This window comes from Budorcas taxicolor, chromosome 7, assembly GCF_023091745.1.
Source record: "Budorcas taxicolor isolate Tak-1 chromosome 7, Takin1.1, whole genome shotgun sequence".
Lineage (NCBI taxonomy): Eukaryota > Metazoa > Chordata > Mammalia > Artiodactyla > Bovidae > Budorcas > Budorcas taxicolor.
Window position 1 is genome coordinate 35759954 of NC_068916.1, and position 24353 is coordinate 35784306.

Genomic DNA, 24353 nt, shown 5'->3' on the forward strand with positions numbered 1-24353 from the left:
ATGGACTAACATCTGCTCTTAAGGCTGTAGAGATTAATAAGAACATTTATGCTGAGTATATTATGCAATGCCCTTCCCAAATGCCATTGTTACTACCATAGTCAGGAACATCAGCAATCATTGTGGAGCCTCTGGTCTTATAGAAAATACTGGGCACAGGGCTGCCTCTGCCCTGAGTAGAATAATCCTTTGGGTTCAGTATGTAGTAATCATTTATTTGCTTGCCATTTTTAAAATCTTTCTTCCCAAAATAGGTTAGAATGCATTATGTGTATTTGAAATTTCTCCATCTTTGATTACAGACTGATGACAGTTTTCTATTTCTGTCTATAAATGTCTTAGTCTGTTTGCAGTACCAAATTTGGAATGTTTTACTAATTAAAATCAATTTACAAAAGCAAAATCAACTTTTAGCTTTTGAGATAGACCCGTAATTTTTCACCTCTGGTTTCTCTGCATGCCAGAGTGCACACTTCATGGGCAAATCTCATTTTCCCTTGAAAATCTGCAGGCATAAATTTGCAAGCCACTTTCAAAATGTTGCTTCATTATGCCTAATCCTTTTTGGAATCATACTAAACTATTTGCTTCAATAATTTCCTTTGGGAACTAGTTCCATGGGTTAACTCAGCTTTATGCAGAGAATTATTTCTTTTTATCTATTCTTAATTTCTTGCCTTTTAATTCTATTGTGCCTTACTAAAATGGAACACCTAATTTATATTCTCTGTACCACTTATTCAAACTTAAAAATCCTGTGTGTGATTGACAGGATATATGCATATATTGATAGTTTGTTAAAATATTAAGAAAGCATGTAAAAACAGCATAAACAGTCTACAACTTACTCAGAAACTAGACATCCAAGTCTTGTTTGTAGTTTTATTTTTTGCAATAGGGAATGGATTTTCCATAATAATGATTGAAGAAATAGTAATTAGAATATAGTTAATTTAAATTTATATTTATGGCACACATACTATGTATCAGGCTCTGTGTCCTATTCCCTACTGGGGACATGATTTCTTACCTAACATATTCTACAACATACTTGTTTAATAATAATAATGAGTGACCATTTACTGAGAACTTATGCTAAATATTCTACAATAAAAGCTATATGTACATTATCTCATTTATCCTTCCCAAATGCCCAAATGAAGTAGATGCAAATGTTATATTCAATTTATAAATGAAGAACCAAGACTTACAGATATTTAGTGTGCCACTAGCCGTCTATGGGGTCGCACAGAGTCGGACACGACTGAAGCGACTTAGCAGCAGCAGCAGCAGCATTCAGGAAGTGGCCAGAGTCCTTATTTGAAACCAAGCCTGTCAAACATCAAAAATCATATTCTTACCCATTAAGTGGTAGTCTCATTTGCCTTACATTACTACTTCTAAGAAACACTATTCGCTGGATATATGTAGGTTAAACTGAGTACCTAATTACCATGTATGGCACCACTTTCGTCAAAAGTATCCCTCAGAATGTCAGTACTGGAAGTTAGCAGGGACTCCTTCCTTCCAACCTCAGGTCTAAAACTGAGTCCTGCTGGCTTTGTCTCAGTGATGATGGCAAGAGCAGGCATGCCAGTGGAAAGGAGTACAAAGCTGTTAAGGTCCCACATGAGGTCAATATCTTTGCCCTGAAGAGAGGTTTGCATTCTAAATACAAATGGATGAAAAGGGTGATTCCCCAGACACAGACTTGTTCATCTACTTGTTCCATGTACATCAGCTTGAGTTGGTATTTTAGGAAGCAAATTGTAAATGGGAAGGAGTTTCAAGGAAAAAATGGTTAACTAATGGAATAATAAAATCGAGAGAAATTAGGAGAATATAGTGTTGTTCAGTCACTCAGTCATGCCTGACTCTTTGCAACCCCATTGACTGCAACACACCACACCAGGCTTTCATGTCCTTCACTATCTCCCAGAGTTTGCTCAAACTCATGTCCATTGAGTCAATGATGCCATCCAACTGTCTCATCCTCTGTCTCCCCCTTTTCCTCCTGCCCTCAATGTTTTCAGGCATCAGGGTCTTTTCCAGTGAGTTGGCTCTTCATAACAAGTTGCCAAAGTACTAGGACTTCAGCTTTAGCATCTGTCCTTCCGATGAATATTCAGGGTTGAATCCAAATCTCCTGCTCTGGCAGGTGGTTCTTTACCACTTAGCACCACCTGGGAAGCCTGGAGAATACAGTGAAAGTTAAGTCACTCAGTCGTGTCTGACTCTTTGCGACCCTGTGGAGTGTAGCCTACCAGGCTCCTCTGTCCATGGGATTTTCCAGGCAAGAGTACTGGAGTAGGTTACCAATAGTAGGAGTCTCTTAACACCAAATTTTAAAACACAGCAAAGCAAAACACTTTCCTAAAAATATTTCTCAAACTTAGATATGTGTTTTTTTATTGCACAGACATTTCTATTACACATGAAAATCTCATGGCTTTCTGATTTTGACTCAGATTCAAAGTATTTAAACAGGAAAAGCCAGATATAATGGGATACAGTCCAAGAGATTACATTGTTATTCACATGCAGATAACTGCACAGTGAATGGACTGTTAACACTAAGGAGTGCTGTAAACCTCTTCTGGAAGCTTCATGGGTTGAATTGGATGGAAGAGTTTATGAAGCAAACCTGGATGCCTGTATACATTTTAAATTGACAGAACAAATTTGAATATTTTCCTGATGGGAGGTGAATAGGCTAATCTGTGGAACCTTTTATTTATCTCTAGATTATGCAAACCTATGATTCTGTCATTAGACATTTTCTGAATAATTACTAAAACATAAAAGCTGCATCATGATTAAAACATGAAATATAGAAGATGTTTATCAGAAAAATTATCCAGATCTCTTTGAACTTAAAATTCCACAAGAGTAGATTCTTTTGAGATTACCTCCTGGGGAAAGCATGACTATCTAATCATAATAAAAGTTTTTCTTTCTCTGTTTACAGAATTGACTTTATGTGATTTTCAGAAAATCAGACAACTCAGAAGTTAAGGAAAAGACAAAAAATAAATGGTAAGTTTGTAAAATGGCCTAAACTTTTTCACTTTATTTTTTCTTTACCTTAGTGTTTGAATTTGAAGAAGTTGCAGACATTCTTTTGTTGTTGCTCCTGTTATAATCACACATGAATAAACTATCTAAAAGAAATAAAATTATAAGAATTTTAAAATGAATAAACCATTTGGTGAATGTGTTTGAATATTGGAAACCCAGGGTTCATACCAGTTAGTTAGATTTGTCTCAGCAACATTGTTTGATAGCTTAAAGCTCATGAGATTATGAAGCTGGAACATCTTAGAGATTATTCTAAGTGTCTTATTTTTTAAAATAAATTTATTTATTTTAATTGGAGGTTAATTACTTTACAATATTGTATTGGTTTTGCCATACATCAACATATATCCACCACAGGTATACACGTGCTCCCCATCCTGAACCCCCCTCCCACCTCCCTCCCCATACCATCCCTCTGGGTCATCCCAGTGCACCAGCCCCAAGCATCCAGTATCATGCATTGAACCTGGGCTGGTGACTCATTTCATATATGATATTATATATGTTTCAGTGCCATTCTCCCAAATCATCCCACCCTCTCCCTCTCCCACAGAGTCCAAAAGACTGTTCGATACATCTGTGTCTCTTTTGCTGTCTCGCATACAGGGTTACCATTACCATCTTTCTAAATTCCATATATATGCATTAGTATACTGTATTGGGGAGAAGGCAATGGCACCCCACTCCAGTACTCTTGCCTGAAAAATCCCATGAAAGCCTGGTGGGCTGCAGTCCATGGGGTCGCTCATGCATTGGAGAAGGAAATGGCAACCCACTCCAGTGTTCTTGCCTGGAGAATCCCAGGGGCGGCGGAGCCTGGTGGGCTGCCGTCTACGGGGTCACACAGAGTCGGACACGACTGAAGCGACTTAGCAGCAGCAGCAGCATACTGTATTGGTGTTTTTCTTTCTGGCTTACTTCACTCTGTATAATCAGCTCCAGTTTCATCCACCTCATTAGAACTGATTCAAATGTATTCTTTTTAATGCTGAGTAATACTCCACTGTCTATATGTACCACAGCTTTCTTATCAATTCATCTGCTGATGGACATCTAGGTTGCTTCCATGTCCTGGCTATTATGAACAGTGCTGCGATGAACATTGGGGTACACGTGTCTCTTTCAGTTATGGTTTCCTCAGTGTGTATGCCCAGCAGTGGGGTTGCTGGGTCATAAGGTAGTTCTATTTCCAGTTTTTTAAGGAATCTCCACATGGTTCTCCATTTTTACAAATGAGAAAATTGAAACAAGACATTATGGCTTACCTGCTGCCGCTGCTGCCAAGTCGCTGCAGTCTGACTCTGTACGACCCTATAGACGGCCTCCTACCAGGCTCCTCTGTCCCTGGGATTCTCCAGGCAAGAACACTGGAGTGGGTTGCCATTTCCTTCTCCAATGCATGAAAGTGAAAAGTAAAAGTGAAGTCGCTCAGTCGTGTCAGACTCTTAGCGACCCCATGGACTGCAGCCCACCAGGCTCCTCCGTCCATGGGATTTTCCAGGCAAGAGTACTGCAGTGAGGTGCCATTGCCTTGTCTGAATGGCTTACCTGCTGCTGCTGCTAAGTTGCTTCAGTTGTGTCCAACTCTGTGCGACCCTATAGACGGCCTCCTACCAGGCTCCCCAGTCCCTGGGATTCTCCAGGCAAGAACACTGGACTGGGTTGCCATTTCCTTCTCCAATGCATGAAAGTGAAAAGTGAAAGTGAAGTCGCTCAGTCGTGTCCGACCTAGGTGAAATAAATTGGCAAAATTTTACTGGAAGCCAATTGTTAGAATTCTCAGTTGACCTTTTTTTCTATGATTTTTTTCTTATGTTTATTCCATTAAATTGCCCTTAATATGAAAAATAAAAAAAAAAAAACTTCTCCCTTTACTCATTATTTATAAGAAATGCTTAACAGTAAACATAGCGAGTAAATGCTTTATAGAAAAACCCAGTAATACACATTTTTTTTTTTTTTACTGCTTTACTTAAAGATACCATTTAACTAAATGAGAAAAACAACTGGCTTTGTTTGGACAAGTCTGCCCATATATTCTATTTATATTCTATTGTCTGTGCCAAAGTGATGAAAAGATTAGGTCTAATTTTCATGTGTCAAAAGAGGCTTTTGAACTGTAGTGTTGGAGAAGACTCTTGAGAGTCCCTTGGACTGCAAGGAGATCCAACCAGTCCATTCTGAAGGAGATCAGCCCTGGGATTTCTTTGGAAGGAATGATGCTAAAGCTGAAACTCCAGTACTTTGGCCACCTCATGCGAGGAGTTGACTCATTGGAAAAGACTGTGATGCTGGGAGGGGTTGGGGGCAGGAGGAGAAGGGGACGACCGAGGATGAGATGGCTGGATGGCATCACCGACTCGATGGATGTGAGTCTGAGTGAACTCTGGGAGTTGCAGATGGAAAGGGAGGCCTGACGTGCTGCGACTCACGGGGTCGCAAAGAGTCAGACACGACTGTGCGACTGAACTGACTGAAAGACTCAGGTGGCTACTGGTTTAGAGATATCTTCTAAAAAAATAGCAAAATTAAATATGAACTAATAATAAAAGAGAAACTTCATGTGTTGCTTAGTCACTCAGTTGTGTCCGACTCTTTCTGACCTCGTGGACCAGTGTAGCCCACCACGTTCCTCTGTCCTTGGGATTCTTCAGGCAAGAATATTGGACTGGGTAGCCATTTCTTCTCCAGGGGAACCTTCCTGACCCAGAGATCAAACCCAGGTCTCCTGCACTGCAGGTGGATTCTTTACTGTCTGAACTACCAGGAAATCTCCAAACATTCATAATAATGCTAAGTAAATAGGAAAATAAGAAGAGGGACTGAAAGATCTAAATGCAGATGAAAGGAATTCTCCCATTTCCCTGTGGTCTTTCTGTGGAGAGGCAGGGCAGATGTACTTCAAGAGTGTATGTGTTTCAGAGCCAGCTGGTTTGATGACGCATTCTGCTGACTAACTCTCAGCTGATGCAAGAGGGGACCTCTGGAGATCCTCACAGTCGTGTGTCTGTGTAGCCCTGTCTTTCTTGTGCTTCACCTTGCCACTTCAAGCTGACTTGGCTTCCCTGTACTTCTAACTCAGCGTACTTCATGCAAGGAAACGACGATGTTCTTCTTGGGTTTCTACTTTCGTCATTGAAGATATGATTTTTAATCATTCCAGGTAGTATACCGGGGTTACTGTGAGGCTGATCTTGTTTGTTTTCTGTGCTTTCCAATGTCTGAACACTATTGTTTCATATTTTTTGTCTGGTTTTTCAGTCGTATCAAGTGAGAGGGTAAATCTAGTCTCAGTTATGCCATTTTGGTTGACAGAAAAAGTCCTTTTCATGTTTTGATGCACAACTTGTGACATAGTCTAGTTTACCCATCTCTGACCATCTCCCTAAGCCTAGATGAGAGTGAGAGAGGGAAATATAATTCAAGACTGAGGAGAGTTCAAGAACTGGGGAAAAGAAACCTGAGATCAGGAATATATTTTTAGCATCTTAGATAACATTGACAGATGCTTTTATATTTTGTTATTGAAAAACAAATGAATCAAGTTGTCCAACTCTCTGTGCTCATGGGCTCAATCATGTCTGACTCTGTGACCCTTTGGACTGTAGCTCACCAGGCTCCTGTGTCCGTGGGATTTTCCAGGCAAACACACTGGAGTGGGTTGCATTTCCTTCTCCAGAGGATCTTCCTGACTCAGGAATCAAACCTGCGCCTCCTGCATTGGCAGGTATATTCTTTACCACGGAGCCACCTGAGAAGCTCTCTCTTGACTTTTCTCCTGTAAATTATTAGAACTACTAGCTTGAGAGAAAAATACAGAGATTGAGTTTCACATTGTTTTGTCTCCCATAACCATCCTCCCTTATGCACACACCACACACACACACCCTCTTGTTAACTTTTGCTCAGTTGAATGTTGCACAAAATACCAGAACTGAGCATTCTATTGAAAACTGTGAACTCTCTCTCCTTGTGCTCTACTGTGCTTAGTTGCTTCAGTTGTGTCCGACTGTTTGTGATCCCATGGACTATAGCCCACTAGGCTCCTCTGTCCATGGAGATTCTTCAGGCAAGAATACTGGAGTGGGGTGCCATGCCTTCCTCCAGGGGATCTTCCCAACCCAGAGATCGAACTCAGGTCTCCTGCATTGCCAACAGATTCTTTACCAGCTAAGTCACTAGGGAAGCCCAAGAATACTGGAGTGGGTAGCCTATTCTTTCTCCAGGGGAACTTCCCAACCCAGGAATTGAACTGGGGTCTCCTGCATTGCAGGTGGATTCTTTACCAGCTGAACTACTATGTTATACAAATACACAAACAAACAAACAAAAAAAGACATTTGACAGAACTTCTCCTTCTCCCCTGAAGTTCCTTTGTGTGTTTTTATGACAAGCTCAGCATCCATTTTTCTTATCTCATGGCTTTTCTTCTGCTTAACTCATTTACAAAAAATTGATGAATAAATTACCTAGTTAACCTCAACTTCTGTTTTGGCATACTTCTATATTTATTGGCTAGAAAATCACTTCTTGTCTATTTTAGCTGTAACTCACAAGCTTTTCAAATTTTTATTAATTTTAATTGGAGGATGATTATTTTACAATAGTGTGATTTTTTTTTTTGTGCCGTACATCAATCTGAGTCAGCCATAGGCATATGTGTCCCCCCTCATCCTGAAACCCCTCCCCTTTCCCTCCCCACCCTATTTCTCCAGGTTGTCACAGAGCACCGGATTGTCTCATGTTTAGAAAAATGCATCCAGATACAGTTTTTGCTTTGAAACCAATCAACTGAAAAAGTCACAGGTAGGCAATAATGATTTAAATGGTTGTGTTTCACATCTTTGCTTTTTAGTGAAAAAGCAGTTAATATCTTCAGAGGTAAAGGGGGACATGATAAAAGAAAACTATCTCTGTCCCTCAAAACCTACAAAAGAAACTCAAATAAATAAAAGTCAGAAAAAAATGATAAAAGAAATTGCGTTGTTATATATATCGAAAAGACATAGTCAAAGATAAAAGAGGTTTTACATAACTATTGCTTAATCAGTCCAATTCCCTTCCTATGCACAAGTTGGGCTTCCCAGGTGGCTCAGATGGTAAAGAATCCTCCTGCAATGTGGGAGACCTGGCTTCTATCCCTGAGTTGGGAAGATTCCCTGGAGAAGGGAAAGGCTACCCACTCCAGTATTTTGGCCTGCAGAACTCTATGGACTGTATAGTCCACCGGAGTTACAAAGAGTCAGACATGACTATAACTTTTACATTCACAAGTTGGGAAAAAAAGGTTAAGGGACAGATCATGAAAAATCTCCTCATTATCTGGCCCCTGCATTCAATATGGAGACAAATAGAATGAACCAGAGGAAAAATTCCCCCTAAAATGAAGATCAGAGCAGAAAATTTTGCATTTAGAACATATCCTAAAATCTTTGCTTGGCCCATAAAGTGTTACATGGCCTGATGCCTGCCTACCTTGCTTTACTATTTCAAATCAGTTCAGTCAAACCAATCTAGGAACTTGGTCTTTGCCAGAAATGCTCTTATGCAAGATCTCCATATAATTAGCTTCTTTTATTTTTGTTTAGATCTTTATGCCAAAGGTGATTGTTTTGGCAAAAATTCATGGTAAAATGAGCAGAATTCATTTCAGCTACCAAGTCTGAATAGAGCTTTCCCTGGCAAGCTTAGTGATGGAAGAGGACGATGACAAGAAGTGCTTCCATGTGGAAAGGGGATGCAAGTGTGTCAGTTTCTTAGTCTAGCATGTGGTTGAATTTTGTGTCTAGGCTTGGACATTGAATCTTTTAATTTTTTAAATTATAAGATAATTGCTTTACAATGTCATGTTGATTTCTGCATAATAGAAACCAACAACATGAATCAGCCAAAATTCCTCTCCCTCTTGAATCTGCCTCCTACCCCCTCATCCTGCCCCTCTAGGTCATCACAGAGGGACAGGTTGGGCACTAAGTGTTCTTTAGCAGCCCTCACTATCTATTTTACGTATAGTAATGTATATATGTCAATGCTACTCTCTCAGTTCATCCAGTTCTCCTTCCCCTGCTGTGTCCACAAGTCCAGTCTCTTCATCTGCATCACTATTTCTGCCCTGCAAATAGATTCATCAGTACTGTCTTACTAGATTTCATATATATGCATTAATATATGATATTCGTTTTTCTGACTTACTTCACTCTGTGCAACTGGCTCTAGGTTCATCCACCTCAGCTCAACTGACTCACATGCATTCCTTTTATGGCTGAGTAATATTCCACTGTATATATATATGCCACAACTTCTTTATCCATTCATCTGTTGATAGACATCTAAATCGCTTCCAGGACATTGATTCTTGAATATGTTTAGTTTGAAAAAATCCATTGATCTGCACAATTATTTCTTCTAGTTCCATGGAAAATTTCATGGGCATTTTGATAGGGATTGCATTAAATCTATAGATGGCTTTGGGTATTATGGCTATTTTAACAACTTTAATTCTTTCAACCAAGAGCGTGGAATATCTTTCTATTTCTTTGTATTATCTTCAGTTTCCTTCGTTATTGTTTTATAATTTTCAGAGCATAATTCTTTTACCTCCTTGGTTGAGTTTATTCTTAGATATTTACCTTGTTTGATGTGATTTTAAATGGGATTTTTTTGTTTTGCTTTTTTTCATATAGTTTATTAGTAGTATGTAGAAAAGCAACAGATTTCTGTGTATCAATCTTATATTCTACCAATACCTGTACTGGATTTATTAGTTCTAATAATTTTTGGTGAGGATTTCAGTTTTTTATATGAAGTATCATGTCATCTGCAAATAGTGACATTTTTACTTTTCCCTTCCAATGGAAGATTTTTATTTCTTTTTCTTGTCTGATTGCTATGGCTAGAATTCTCAATAGTATCTTAAATAGAAGTGGAGAAAGTGAACATACTTGTCTTATTCCTCATTTTGGAGGAAAGACTTTCTGTTATTCATCATGATGATAATGTTAGCTGTGGGTTTGTTATACACAGCCTTTACTATGTTGAGACATGTACCCTCTAAACCCACTTTAATGAGAGATTTTATAGATTTTATGGATTTTGAATTTTGCCAAATGACTTTTTGGCATTTTTGAGAAGATTATATGCCTTTTACTCTTGATTTTGTTAGCGTGATGGACCACATGGTTGATTTGTGAATATTGAACTATCTAAAGGTCCTTAGAATAAATCCCACTTGATCCCTTTTCATATGTTGTTTAATTCAGTTTGCTAACATTTTGTTGAGAATGTTTATATCTGTATTTATGAAAGATATTGGCCTGTAATTTTCTTTGAATGCAGTGCCTTTGTCTGGTTTTTGTATCAGGGTAATAGTGGGTTTGTAGAATGAATTTGGGAGTGTTGCAGTCTCTTCAATTTTTTTTAAATAGTTTGAAAGGACTAGTTATTAGCTCTTCTTAATATGTTTGGTAAGACTGTTCTGAAGCCATCTTGTCCTGGACTTGTGTTTGCTGGGAGTTTTACTTTATTTAAATATTATTTTATTTCTGATTTTCTTAAAATTCATGGGTAGTGATTTGTTAGTTTAAATTGTCTGCTTCTTCATGCCTCAATCTCAGCAGGTTTTATGTATCTTGAAATCTGTCCGTTTCTTTTAAGTTCTCTAATTTATTGGCATACATCTGCTTGCAGTATTCTCTTATGAATGTTTTTTCAACCTTTGTGGTATCCATTATTTTTCTCTTTTCATTTCTTATTTTGCTTAAGGCCTCTCTTTTTTCTTCTTGATGAACCTGGCTAAAAGTTTATCAATTTTTTTTTGTCTTTAAAATTAAAATAACTCTAGGTTTCATTGATCTTTTCTTGTTTTTATTTTGTTCTCTGTTTCATTCTCTGATGTTTATTGCTTCCTTTCTCCTGCTGCCTTTGTGCTTTATCTCTTCTTTTTTTTTTCCTTTAGGTGGTAGATAAGGTTGTTTATTTTTCTTATTTCATGAGGATGGCCTTTACCACTATAACCTTTCTCCTTAGAACTGCTTTTACTAAATTTCATAGATTTTGGAGTGATGTGTTTCTGCTTTCATTTTTATCAAGTATTTTTGAGTTCCTTTTGATTTCTTCATGACTCATTGAGTTTTTAGTAGCATGTTGTTTAGTCTTTATGTTTGTTCTTTTCCCATTTTTCTTTCTGTGGTTGATTTTTTAGTTGCATACCTTTGTGGTCAGAAAAAAAAAAATTGACATAATTTCCATCCTCTTAAATTTGGTGAGACTTCACAGACTTAGGGAAAAATCTTATGGTTGCTATGGGGAAAGATAGGGAGAAGGGATGGTTTGGGAATTTGGGGTGGACACGTACACAATGCTATATTTGAAATGGATAACCAACAAGGATCTACTGTATAGCACATTAAACTCTGCCCAATGTTATGTGGTATCCTGGAAAGAAGGGGAGTTTGAGGAAGAATGAATGCATGTATACGTTTGGCTGAGTCCCTTTGCTATTCACCTGAAATTATCACAACATTCTTAATCAGCTATACCCAATATAAAATAATAAGTAAAAAAAAAATTTGGTGAGATTTATACTGTGGCCTAGTGTGTGATCAATCTTGGAGACCATTACATGTGCACTTGAAAAAAATGTGTATTTTGCTGAGATCCTTTAAGCTGTTTTCATTTTTTAATATTTGTTACCTCTTGGTTGTATGGGAGTCTTTCTGCTATTTTCCAGTTATTTTCAGTGAGAATTAAAATATATATAATTACAGATATATAAATACATATATCTATATGTAGATATATTTTTGACCTGTTCATGGTAGAGGCAAATTCAAATCTTTTAGTCTGCTGTTTCGCTCAGTTTCTCTCTGAATTTGATGAGTAATTCCGTCAGAACAATCGTATGGTTGGCGCTAGATCTCATTTGTCCTCTGAAATAGTCCCTCCTGTGGCCTCCTGCTCTAAAAGCTCAAGAAGGCTCTTGAGACAGCGGCACAGGCTCACCTTAGAGCAACAGTGACGGGGAGACTCACCTTTGGTTCCAATCACCCTTGCCTATTTTACCTAGCTGAGCTTTAAAAATCAGGAGTTATTATCATTTTTTTTTAATGCACACATAATGGAAGGAAAATCCAAGAGGATAAGGATGGGGAAAAAAGAAGCCCCTAGGACACCAGAGCCTATGATGAATCCAACTGAATTTGATCTATTAATTCAATGCTTTAGGTATTCTTATTACAATATTTTAGTTTTCACTTATAATATGGAATGTATCACAGGATAGAAGGTGACTTCTATGGGATGTATTATAGGATAGAAGTCTCAAATGACAATTGTACAGAAGCCTAGCCTAGAAGTATGCAGTATCTCAGAACAGAAAGTAATAAGCAATCAGAAAGAGGCAATAGAAGTGCTCTTCTTAGTGAGTGAACATTGCTCAGTCGTGTCTAACTCTTTGCGACCCCATGGACTATAGGTTTCACGGACTTCTCCAGGTTAGAATACTTGAGTGGGTAGCCTTTTCCCTCTCCAGGGGATCTTCCCAACCCAGGGATAGAACCCAGGTCTCCTGCACTGCAGGTGGATTCTTTACCAGGTAAGCCACAAGGGAAGCCCAGGAATACTGGGCTGGGCAGCGTTTTCTTTCTCCAGCAGATCTTCCCAAACCAAGAATCGAATCCTCCTGAATTACAGGTGGATTCTTTACCAACTGAGCTATCAGGGAAGCCCTGATAGTCAAAGAGCAGAGAAGTGGCCTAGGCATGAAACTGTGACTGTTTACTATGCATGATTGAACTGGACCGTTTGGATTCAACCAGTCAAACAAGCGATACTCCAGGGATAATATGATTTAAGGTTGCTTAGGAGATATTCACTAAAAAAATAAAATAAAATAAAATAAAATCCTACTCGTTTCTTTCCCTGAAAACCTCATTCCACAAGGTCTAACCCTTCTGTGTTGTATTAAAGTTTTCCTGCTTTTTCTAGCAATAAATTCAGGTGAAGTTTTGTTACATATCAAAGGTTTTATTTTTTCCTTATCAACTCAAAACATAGTTTGTATCTTAAGTTGTATTATTGTATTCTAAACAGAATTTTTATTTATCTCTCATATATATATGCCTTTGTGTGTTTAATTATTGAATAATTGGATAATGAGTGTTTTAAATGTATTACACAGTAAAGGAATTCTCAGTAAGTTATTATGGAAGTACTTAGGGTGTATAAGTAGTATTTGGGGAAAATTGGTTGAGATTTTGAAATAGACTTGGAACAAAATATTTTTCACATTTAAAATAATAGAACGAAGACTCCTGTTATTCAAAATTTAATATTCAATGACTTTTCAGAATTTATTCAGATAAAGAAATGCCTGTATTAGCAAATTGAATTAGATGATGCAGAAGTATAATATGTCAGTATATCATGGCCAGTTAAAGTTCATGCCATGTATAAAAAGAAGAAAAGAAAAGAAACCATCACTCAATGGTAACAAATACAATACTGTAGAGAATGAGGCAATTTAAAAACTACTAATGTTATCACCATGCCAGTTACTAAATTCCTATATTTTGAATAGTTTGTCAGTTGATTTTATGAGGGAAATTTCTAGTATTGCAGTCAAATTATCTGAGAGAAAGTGAACATTTTTTCTACTCTTGTATAAGTTTTATATTTCTTATTTCTGTATCTTGTCAAGTTACATCATGATCTTTTAGAAAGGGTAAACAACAGTGGTGACACAATGGGGATTGATGTCTTGTTCTGGACTTAGTAAATATGAATATACTTTATGTGAGCAAGTTGCATTTCATATAAGTGGGGAAATATGAGGATTATTCTATACATAGGATAGAGAAATGACCAGCTACTTCATTTTATATATGTCTTTCTTCATATACCCAAATACATTTCAGGTGCAGTAAAGCTTTAATTGTAAAGATTTAATTTATAAACTTGTTAGAAGGTAAGAATGAATTTATTTACTGGAATAAGGTAGGCTATTCACACCAGCATTCTTGCTTGGAGAATTCCATGGACAGAGGAGCCTGGTGGGTTATGGTCCGCAGGGTCGCAAATAGCTGGACATGACTGAAGCGACTTAGCACGCTCACGCACACACACACAAACACACACACACACAGGCTATTCTGAACAATAGAGGAAACTGAGAGTCTATAAAGAGAAAGATTAGGGTAATTTTACTGCTTTTAGATGATAAAAATAACCAAGAAAATGTTAAATGATACATCATACATAATGAAGAATGAATGTATTGCAAATTTCAGTCAAAAAGCAAATTTTCTTGATTTACAGATCCCATGCAAGTTAATGAGAAAAATACAAAAAAAAAACTTATAGAAAATAAAATGTACGAATTATATGCATGATTATTTCATTGAATAAAAACTAAAGATATTAATAAATATATTAGAAACTCAGTCTTACTTATAATTAAATAAATATAAGGCAAAATAACAGATAATACTTTAATCCATAATATTGGCAACTATTTAAAAATCTTAATGATATTTGGTGTTGACACATAAATTGGCAAGCAGAAACTCTTATATTTTATGAAAGAAGCCAAAATGCACAATATGATATGCCTTGTAGCATTATTTATAATAGTAAAAAGCTAGAATATTAGCTAGGAAGTGGGTAAAAATTTTAATTGTACTTATCACATGTTAAATAGAATGAAGTAAAATCTGCATGTTTTGACATAGTGATATGGGATCCTTTTGATAAAAATAAACAAGTAAATACTATATATATGCCAGTATATACACTCTATCAGAAAAATACATTTGTAAAAATGTCCTTACCTGTGAGGAAATACACAGAGGAAATTGGGTATAGGAATTTAAAAAAGGATATTCGCATTTCATATCAAAGACTTTTGTAAGTATTTTCTGACCATTTACATGCAATATGCATTTTAATGTCAACAGGGGTTCTTTGAGTAATGAGATTAATAATCTTTTTTTTTGGTTTATTTCTGTATAATATTCTTTAATAGCAGAATAAAAATATAAAGATTAAAGCAAAAGTTTGCTACCTCAGATATTTTTTCATGAATGAATATTCTTGCAGACATTTTCCCCCAACTGAACTTTAGGGTGATTTTTCTAGATATTTTAAATATCAGAATTGTAAATTAAACCATCTATTGAACAATCTGAACTTGAAGTCATATTAAACATGAAGTAGAATTATTTTTATCTCATCTCTCTTTCAAATAGTATGTATTTATGCATATCAAATCATCCTTTATCATCACTAAACTATCATACAATTTTCCTGTCAGTTTTGTTTATTTAAAAGCACAAGTAGGCCCATTTTAAACCTCTGATCTCATCTTCTTCACTTTGTCTTGACCTTGGCTTGGAGGGAACTGGGGAACGGACCATTCTTTCCATTCTGTTTCTTCTTTTTCTGGTACTGGAGTAGGAAGGATGCATCAGAGGAAAGAAAGAAAGTATTTTCCCTGAAACCAAGCATGGAAATGTGCCATTGTTCTGAGGTGTCTGAATCCAAAAACTCCTTGGAGCACATGTGTAAATTTTTTGGAATGTCCTTCAGAAGCCTCTGCATTACCCAGTTTCTTAGTATATGAAGTCTAACTCCATCATCCTTTTCCAATCCTATGCCCTTTCTTGGTAGAGTGGAAAGTGGTAGGCATCTAAACCCCACTGAGGCAAAGCACCCTTGATTCTCCTGACTACCTTTCACTCTCATTCTAATTCTTTCCTTCCGTGTTACAGTGATGAAGACAAGAAGTACAGGTTATACACACAGATGCTGTTAACCAGCTAGTTCTCCTTTGATAAGATGGAAGAAGGACAGGGTGCTGACTTCTATTGGGTCCAGTTCCAGGACAGTAAGATTACCATCCATTCTTATTTTCCACTAAATTCTCTCATCAGTTCAGTTCAGTTCAGTTCAATTCAGTCGCTCAGTCATGTCTGACTCTTTGCGACCCCATGAGTCGCAGCACGCCAGGCCTCCCTGTCCATCACCATCTCCCGGAGATATATCCCAAATGCTAGCTATCTTTTTACATTTGAGTAAGTCTTTGATGTTAGGGATCTGACAGTTTATTCTAAATCTCTTGTTAGATACAAGATTTCTTGAGGATATTACTAAGTTGATAGTGCTAATAGTTATTCTGTGCCTATAAGAGATGAAATGATAAGACATAAAGGCTGAAGAGATAAACTAGAATAAGATCCTTAAAAGTATTTATTCCACAATAAAATGAGAATTTTGCCCTGAGAACTCTCTTAAAAATCTAAGTTTACATGCAGTTTCAGAGAAGGAAAGTCACAGGATTTGTGAAATGATAGAATTTAAAAGAGACACAAATGATACCCCAAATACCATTTTGAGAAACTAGCAAAATGATATTGCCATTTATTTTAATAATGAAAATTTTAGCAAGTTGGAGGGGATATTATAATTTCAATTTTTAGATATAGAGTGGTTGACTAGATTAGGATTTCTCAACCTTGACATCCTGTACACGACGACTCTTTGTTGTGGGGTAATATTCTGTGCATTGTACATGCTGTGCAGTGTCCCTGCCCTTTTCTCTCTAGGTGTCACAGATCCTCAAGCTGTGAAAACAGACTCCAGACCTTGTCAGCTGTCCCCTGGAGGTCAAAATTGCCCCGAATGAGAAGCACTGACATAGAGGATATGAAAAAAGAATGAAAGTAAAAGTTGCTCAGTTGTGTCTGACTCTGCAAGCCCATGGACCATACAGTCCATGAAATTCTCCAGGCCGGAATACTGGAGTGGGTAGTGTTTCATTCTCCAGGGTATCTTCCCAACCCAGGGATCAAACCCAGGTCTCCTGCGTTCCAGGTGGATTCTTTACCAGCTGAGCCACCAGGGAAGCCCATAGAGGATATAACCAAGGCAAAAAGTTAGTTGGGAAATTTACTAGGATAGGGAAAAATTACCAGTTATATCAACATTAATTGTATACATAAACAAAGAACCATTTTCAAAACATAGTGAAGAAAGTCTACCCCAACAAAGGAAGGAAACAGAGGAGTATGGAATCATAAAATCATGAGGAGAGTTCAAGAAAGAAGTGCTAAATTATATGGAAAACATAAAAATAAGGTAAACATTGATTTCCTATTGATACTGCTGTTGCACTACAAACTTGGTGACTTAAAACTACAGAATTTTATTTTCCTATGGCAGAAGAGTTCCAGGAAGACAAGGGTCTTGCTGAGCAAACATCAAGGACTCTTCAGAGCTGTATTTCTTTCAGAAAATTCTAGGGGAAATTTGTCTCTTCACCCTTCCCAGTTTCTAGAGTCCCCCCACTTTCCTTGGCTTGTATCCGCTCTTCTGCATCTCTGAAGCTGGTAGCATTGCATCTCTTTGACCCTTCCTCCTTTGTCATATATCATATCTCTATTTCTGACCACAGCTTGGAAATTTTCTGTTTTAAGAGTCTGTGCAATTATATTGGCTACCGTAATCACAGGATTGCTATGGATAATCCAGACTACTCCCTCTATCTTATTGTCCTTAATTTGATAGCATGTACAAAGTATCTTTTGCCCTGTTATGTGATATATTCTCTGATTCTGGACTTAGGACATGAACATCTTGAGAGAGGGATTATTTTGCCTTCTGAAATGAATCAGTGAAGGACATTCAGATTTAGAGAACCCACACTACTCATTTTCCTTTAAGTTCAGATATATTCTAATTAATAGTCCATGCTGACCATTTTTCAAAGCAAATGCAGTGAAAATGTATGTGTGTGTGCTCAGTTGTGTCTGACTCCTTGTGACCCCGTGGACTATAGCTGACCAGGATCCTTTGTCCATATTAATTTTCCACACAAGAATATTGGAGTGGCTGTCTAGCCATGGTCAAGCACATGAAAAAAGAAATCTTAAAAAATTAGAAAACTATTTCAATTAAAAATAAATATTATATATAAAATTTTGTGAGATGCAGATAAATCTTTGCTGTGAAAAATATCTGTTTGTATTAGAATAAAATACAGATTTATATTAGCATAAAACATAGGCTTATATTAGAATAGTGAGCAAAGAGTACATTTCAAGTAATTAAAAAAGAAACAGAAAATAAAAGAAGGTAGAAGAAGAAAATAAAGATTTAAAGGGAATATGGTTGAAAGCAAGAATATATGAAAGGAGATCAGAAGAAAAGAAAGCTAATTCTTCTTTCTTTCTGTTTTTTTTAAAGCCTTTACAGTAGAAAATTTGGGGGGAGTGCTGATCAAGAAAATAAAAAAAGAAAAGAGGAGCAATTAAATAAAAATAAAATGCTAAAGGAAGGGGAAGTAGGGTGTGAGAGGGAAATGGAATAGTGTGAGTTCCCTGGGAGGTTGGATGGTGATGAATTCTCCAGATTTTGTTGAGCAATTTGTCTTAGAAAGGAGTATACTTCATTGTAAGAAGAGAGAATGAGGAAGGATGGGTGTGAATGCAGGACAATTTGTTAATTAGGTGACTGAAAATTTACAGAATGCATTTACTTTATCTCAGATAAATACAGCAAAAATAATTTTTTAAGGTGAATATCAAAGATTGGTAGGAAGTTTTGAGGTAGGAGGCAGATGGGTCCAGGGTAAAGTAATTGGAGATTCATTCCCTGTTAACCAAAACTTCAAGACAGGAACAGCAGATAATTAAGGCAGGGAGGCTGAGCCCTGCCCAGACCACATGTTTCTTGTTCCTGAAGTCAGGAGACCTCCTCGACCAAACCCGCACAAAAAGGGCTCCTTACAGGCCAAAGGAAGAGTGATGTCAAGGGATGCTCTACCCAGATGCTTGTGTTAGGATCTATCTTGGCTAAGAGATGTGTGTGCAAACATGGAAGGGTCCTGAGATGTACCAAATATGGACTATGAATCAGGTAAATCAAAATGATTGGCTGGAGGAAAACTGAAAGAAATGCCCTATCTAAGCAATTTAAACCACCACACAGGCGCAACTCAGGGACTCTCCCTCTGAGTCTGCCCATGTGTCTATTCACACGTACTGTACTCTCTTTCCTCTTAATAAACACTTTACTTGCTTCCTTACTTTCTGTCCTTGGGAATATTCTTTTCTGCAAAGCCGAAGAGCCAGGGCCCTTGTCACTGACTGCTGGTCTAGTAGTTAGGATCTGGTGCTTTCACCACCACAGCCTGGCCTCGCTCTCTAGCTAGGAACCCAAGTCCCACTCTAAGCTGCTGCAGGCCAAGACCACTGGTATCATATTGAGAAAACTGGAAAACATATGAAATATTTCACTTAGGAGATCAAACTATGGTAACATAAGAGGTGTTGATGGACATTGTTGAGTAGCTAGAGCAGTTCTCTTTGATATCTTTGTGAGCTTAGTGTATTCCTGAGTAACTTTCCATAGGCATTCACCCAAAACTCTGTTACTGAAATGACAGGGTCTGCTTGTTCCAATTCTGACACCTAGTTGTTATGCTTTATTGACTATGCCAAAGCCATTGACTGTGTGGATCACAATAAACTGTGGAAAATTCTGAAAGAGATGGGAATACCAGACCACCTGACCTGCCTCTTGAGAAATCTGTATGCAGGTCAGGAAGCAACAGTTAGAACTGGACATGGAACAACAGACTGGTTCCAAATAGGAAAAGGAGTACATCAAGGCTGTATATTGTCACCCTGCTTATTTAACTTCTATGCAGAGTACATCATGAGAAACGCTGGACTGGAAAAAACACAAGCTGGAATCAAGATTGCTGGGAGAAATATCAATAACCTCAGATATGCAAATGACACCACCCTTATGGCAGAAATTGAAGAGGAACTAAAAAGCCTCTTGATGAAAGTAGAAGAGGAGAGTGAAAAAGTTGGCTTAAAGCTCAACATTCAGAAAACGAAGATCATGGCATCTAGTCCCATCACTTCATGGGAAATAGATGGGGAAACAGTGGAAACAGCGTCAGACTTTATTTTTTTGGGCTCCCAAATCACTGCAGATGGTGATGGCAGCCATGAAATTAAAATATGCTTACTCCTTGGTCATTAAAAGTTATGACCAACCTAGATAGTATATTCAAAAGCAGAGACATTACTTTGCTGACTAATGTCCGTCTAGTCAAGGCTATGGACTGTGAAGAAGGCTGAGCGCCGAAGAATTGATGCTTTTGAACTGTGGTGTTGGAGAAGACTCTTGAGAGTCCCTTGGACTGCAAGGAGATCCAACCAGTCCATTCTAAAGGAGACCAACCCTGGGATTTCTTTGGAAGGAATGATGCTAAAGCTGAAACTCCAGTACTTTGGCCACCTCATGTGAAGAGTTGACTCATTGGAAAAGACTTTGATGCTGGGAGGGACTGGGGGCAGAGGAGAAGGGGACGACAGAGGATGAGATGGCTGGATGGCATCACTGACTTGATGGACGCGAGTCTGAGTGAACTCTGGGAGTTGGTGATGGACAGGGAGGCCTAGCGTGCTGCGATCCATGGGGTTGCAAAGAGTTGGACATGACTGAGCGGCTGAACTGAACTGAACTGAACTGATGGTGTTTATTTGCATGACAACAGGCCAGGAACAAAGGGCAACTCTTGTTGAAAAGACTGGAACTCCCTGATAGCATTTAGGAAAGAGTTTTAAAAGATAGCACTTGGGGTGAGGGTTTTAGTCATGGAGTTCATTCTGATTGTGAATTCATTCTTACTGCCAAGTGAGATAACAGGGTGACTTTTCAGGACTCTCAAACTTCATCCTTCTGGTTTCAACCAGTCTAGGGTCTGCATGCTTGTGGTCAGCAGTGGTCAACTACCTGGATGGAGTGGTTATTTTCTGCAGAACAACTCAAAAATATGCATCAGACATCCCTTGAGTAGTAACTAGGACTTTGTTTGATTGCTAAACTATAGTTTTTTGATTGCTTTTCCTTTGTTTTTACATTTCTTCATTTCCCTAATTAGTAGGGAGTCTGCTTGAGTCTGCTCTTTGGAACTCAGGGAAGGCCTAGGAAACTAAGCCTTTCCTACAAATAGCAATGAGAGACCAGAGGGGCTTTTGTACCCAGGAAGGCCCCATAGGGTCCTGCTCAGTTTCAAGTTCCCCTTTCCTTTAATACTCCTCGATACTGAGGGGAACAAGGGTAGGTAAGAAAGGAAATAAGTTTTGGATGGAGAAGTTCATCATAAACTTGTTAGGGGAGCTCAGTTTTAGGGGGACTCAGATTCAGCTGCTGTGGAACACTGGGTCTAATCTTCCTTCAAATCCTATCTAATTCTATTCCACTGTGTCTAGATATAGATCTTTGGGATGCATCCTTAATGTCCCACTCTATGCCTGTGTCGAGGAGGAAAAGTAATTTTTCTCCTATATATCATTTTAGGCTTTTAGCTGAGATCCTACCTCTCCGCCCAAAGAGTAACAGAAAAACAAATAGAAGTTTAACAACGTGTATAGTTTCTGGATACATGGGAGATACCCAGGAAAACTGAGAAACTCCCTGAAACAGTCCAAGACTTTGTTCACTCAGTCATGTCTGACTCTTTGTGACCCCATGGACTGTAGCACACCAGGTTCCTCTGTCCATGGATTTCTCAGGCAGGAATACTGGAGTGGGTTGCCATTTCCTTCTCAGGGGATATTCCCAACCCAGGGATTGAAGCCAGGTCTCCTGCATTGTAGGGAGATTCTTTACCATCTGTGCCATGGGGGAAACCCTGAATTGGTTTACCACCTTAAATACCGTCTTAAGTTAAAGACAGAAGAAGATGTTCGGACTGGGGAGTCAGTTATGGGAGGTTACCAGGAAAAGCACAATAAACCGAGTAAGGTTGTTATGGGGATATAAATCATTGCCTGATGCATTGATGAGCTTCTGCAGATTCATAGTCAACATTCTCTTACTAGTACAAAGAGGAAGACACTCTTTTAAATGGAAATTTTCTTTATAAATATAAATATCTCCTGAAAAGGGTAACTCCTACTTATTTTACATAGCTTCACCTTAGTTTGCTGTTTCTTAAAAATAACCAGCTCACAATAATCAGTATGCCAAAGAGGCGTATTTGGGTTGTAGATTTTGCTCCCTCTCACCTGGAACCATAGACATTTCACATCTTTTCTTCAGACAGAGAATTTCATTCTAGAAATTCTGGCAGACCTTTGTGTGCCCAGTCGTTTCAGTCATGTCGTCAGACTCTTAGTGACCCCATGGACTGCAGCTCTCCAGGCTCCTTTGTCTGTGGAATCCTCTAAACAAGAATACCAGAGTGGGTTGCCTTGCCTTCCTCCCAGGAATCTTCCTGACCCAGAGATTGAACTCACATCTCCTGCACTGCAGGCAGATTATTTACCGCTGAGCCTCTAAGCCCTGCTAGTAGGCCATGGTTACATTAAATTCAGAAATGTTTAAGGTATTCTATAAGATTTAATTTAGGATTCAAATTGTTCATTTAGCCTGTACACTATTACACAGGTCTCATTTTTGAACTGAATGCTATTTCTATTTTTAAATCATTGTTAGTCTCACTGCTGCCCCAAATATCATATTCATTTTGCATCCATGCAACTATTTAGAATCATAACTGTTTAATTTTTTGAATTTTTCAAAATGCTTTCTTTGCCTTTTTCTTGACTATGCATATACATGCTGCTGATTGAAACAGTATCCAATCATAAACACATGTTACACGATCAATGATTTCCAACTTGAAGTCTGAGACAGTTGGTCAATGTAAACATTTCTGAATAATCAAAATATGCAGCATATTTTATTACTGTAGCCCTCAAAGGGCTTGTCTGTTTTATCCACCATATTGATGTTTTTATGCTGTTGCTCTCAAGGTAGATGATTAAGACTTTCTGCTATAAATTGTTTTTGATGTTTTGCGATCTCTTTTGGAAATAAAGTGAGTAATGGCCCAGAACTGAGGCGTTCCCAGACTGTGAGATTTCTTAGCTTTAAAACAAGGACAATCCTGGGCAAACTGATAAAATTGGTCATCCTATCTGAAAGCCAAACTGGGTTCAAAGTTTGTATTCTTTCTTTTTCTGGTCAGAATTCAATCTGTCACCAATTTGTCATTATTTCATTTTTTCTTATACTAATAAATATGATGGGCTTCCCAGGTGGCAGAGAGAGCAAAAATCTGCCTGTCAGTGTGGGAGATGCAAGAGATGTGGGCTCAGTCCCTGGGTTGAGAAGATCCCCAGAGGAGGAAATGGCAACCCAGTTCATTGTTCTTGCCTGGAGAATCCCCATGGACAGAGGAGCCTGGCAGCTACAGTCGATAGGGTTGCAGAGTCAGAAACGACTGAGTGCACACACCCACAATAAATACGATAGTTACATTCATGTGTTATACCTTATATGATTGACTTAAAAAGTCTTACAAAATGTGCATTTTAAATGAGATACACACACAACAAAATTTAAGAGACCAGTTCGAAGAAATAATATTTGTTCTGTAAAACTCATGCACTTATATGTATGAAATTTTACAGAGAAGAGCATATCAAAAAGTCTGGAAGTAATTTGAAGTTGCAGACCGTGAAACCCTTTGCCTTACATCTGAAGTCAAACGTCAAGACATTTTACCAGATTTGTCTGACACAAAAAAGAAGTGAATACATATATGAATTGGGGGAGCAGGGTATTGTTGACTTGCAGAAAGATATGCAGCATAAGAATTGTGAATTTAAGTTTTATTTAGAGTCTTACCTGGGACTATTGCCTGAAAAGACAGCTCTGAGGAACTGCTATGACGAGGTGGGGAAGAACCAGTATGTGTGTGTGTATATATACACACACACATACTGGATATATATATATATATATATATATACATATATAGGCTAGGAAATACGTGTAGTCAAGCACACATTTTGGTAAAAGTTTACTGCTAATCTCAAAGAATAGATATCCCAAACTAATGATTTTAGTGCTTTCTTAAGTATAGGAAGAAGAATCTGTGGTCACTGAAATTCTTCCTGGGATATGCATCTAACTGTCTAAAGGCATGCTTCAAACAAAGCATAGAGTGTCTCACCCTGTTTTTCATCCTGAATTCCTCTCCCTCTTGGGGTGCACTCTCAGTGGGCTGAAACATTACCCTTGTGTAATTGGATGTTGGTAAGGCTCTTTGTCCTTTTATGTTGTTACTATTCACAGTACTATCTAAGTTATGCGAGAAGAAATTGTAAGGGTGGAAAAAATTTCCCTTATTCCTTTCTAAGTTTTTTGGCTGATCTAATAATTAAATTGACATGAGAGATTAACTGGAGAAAAAA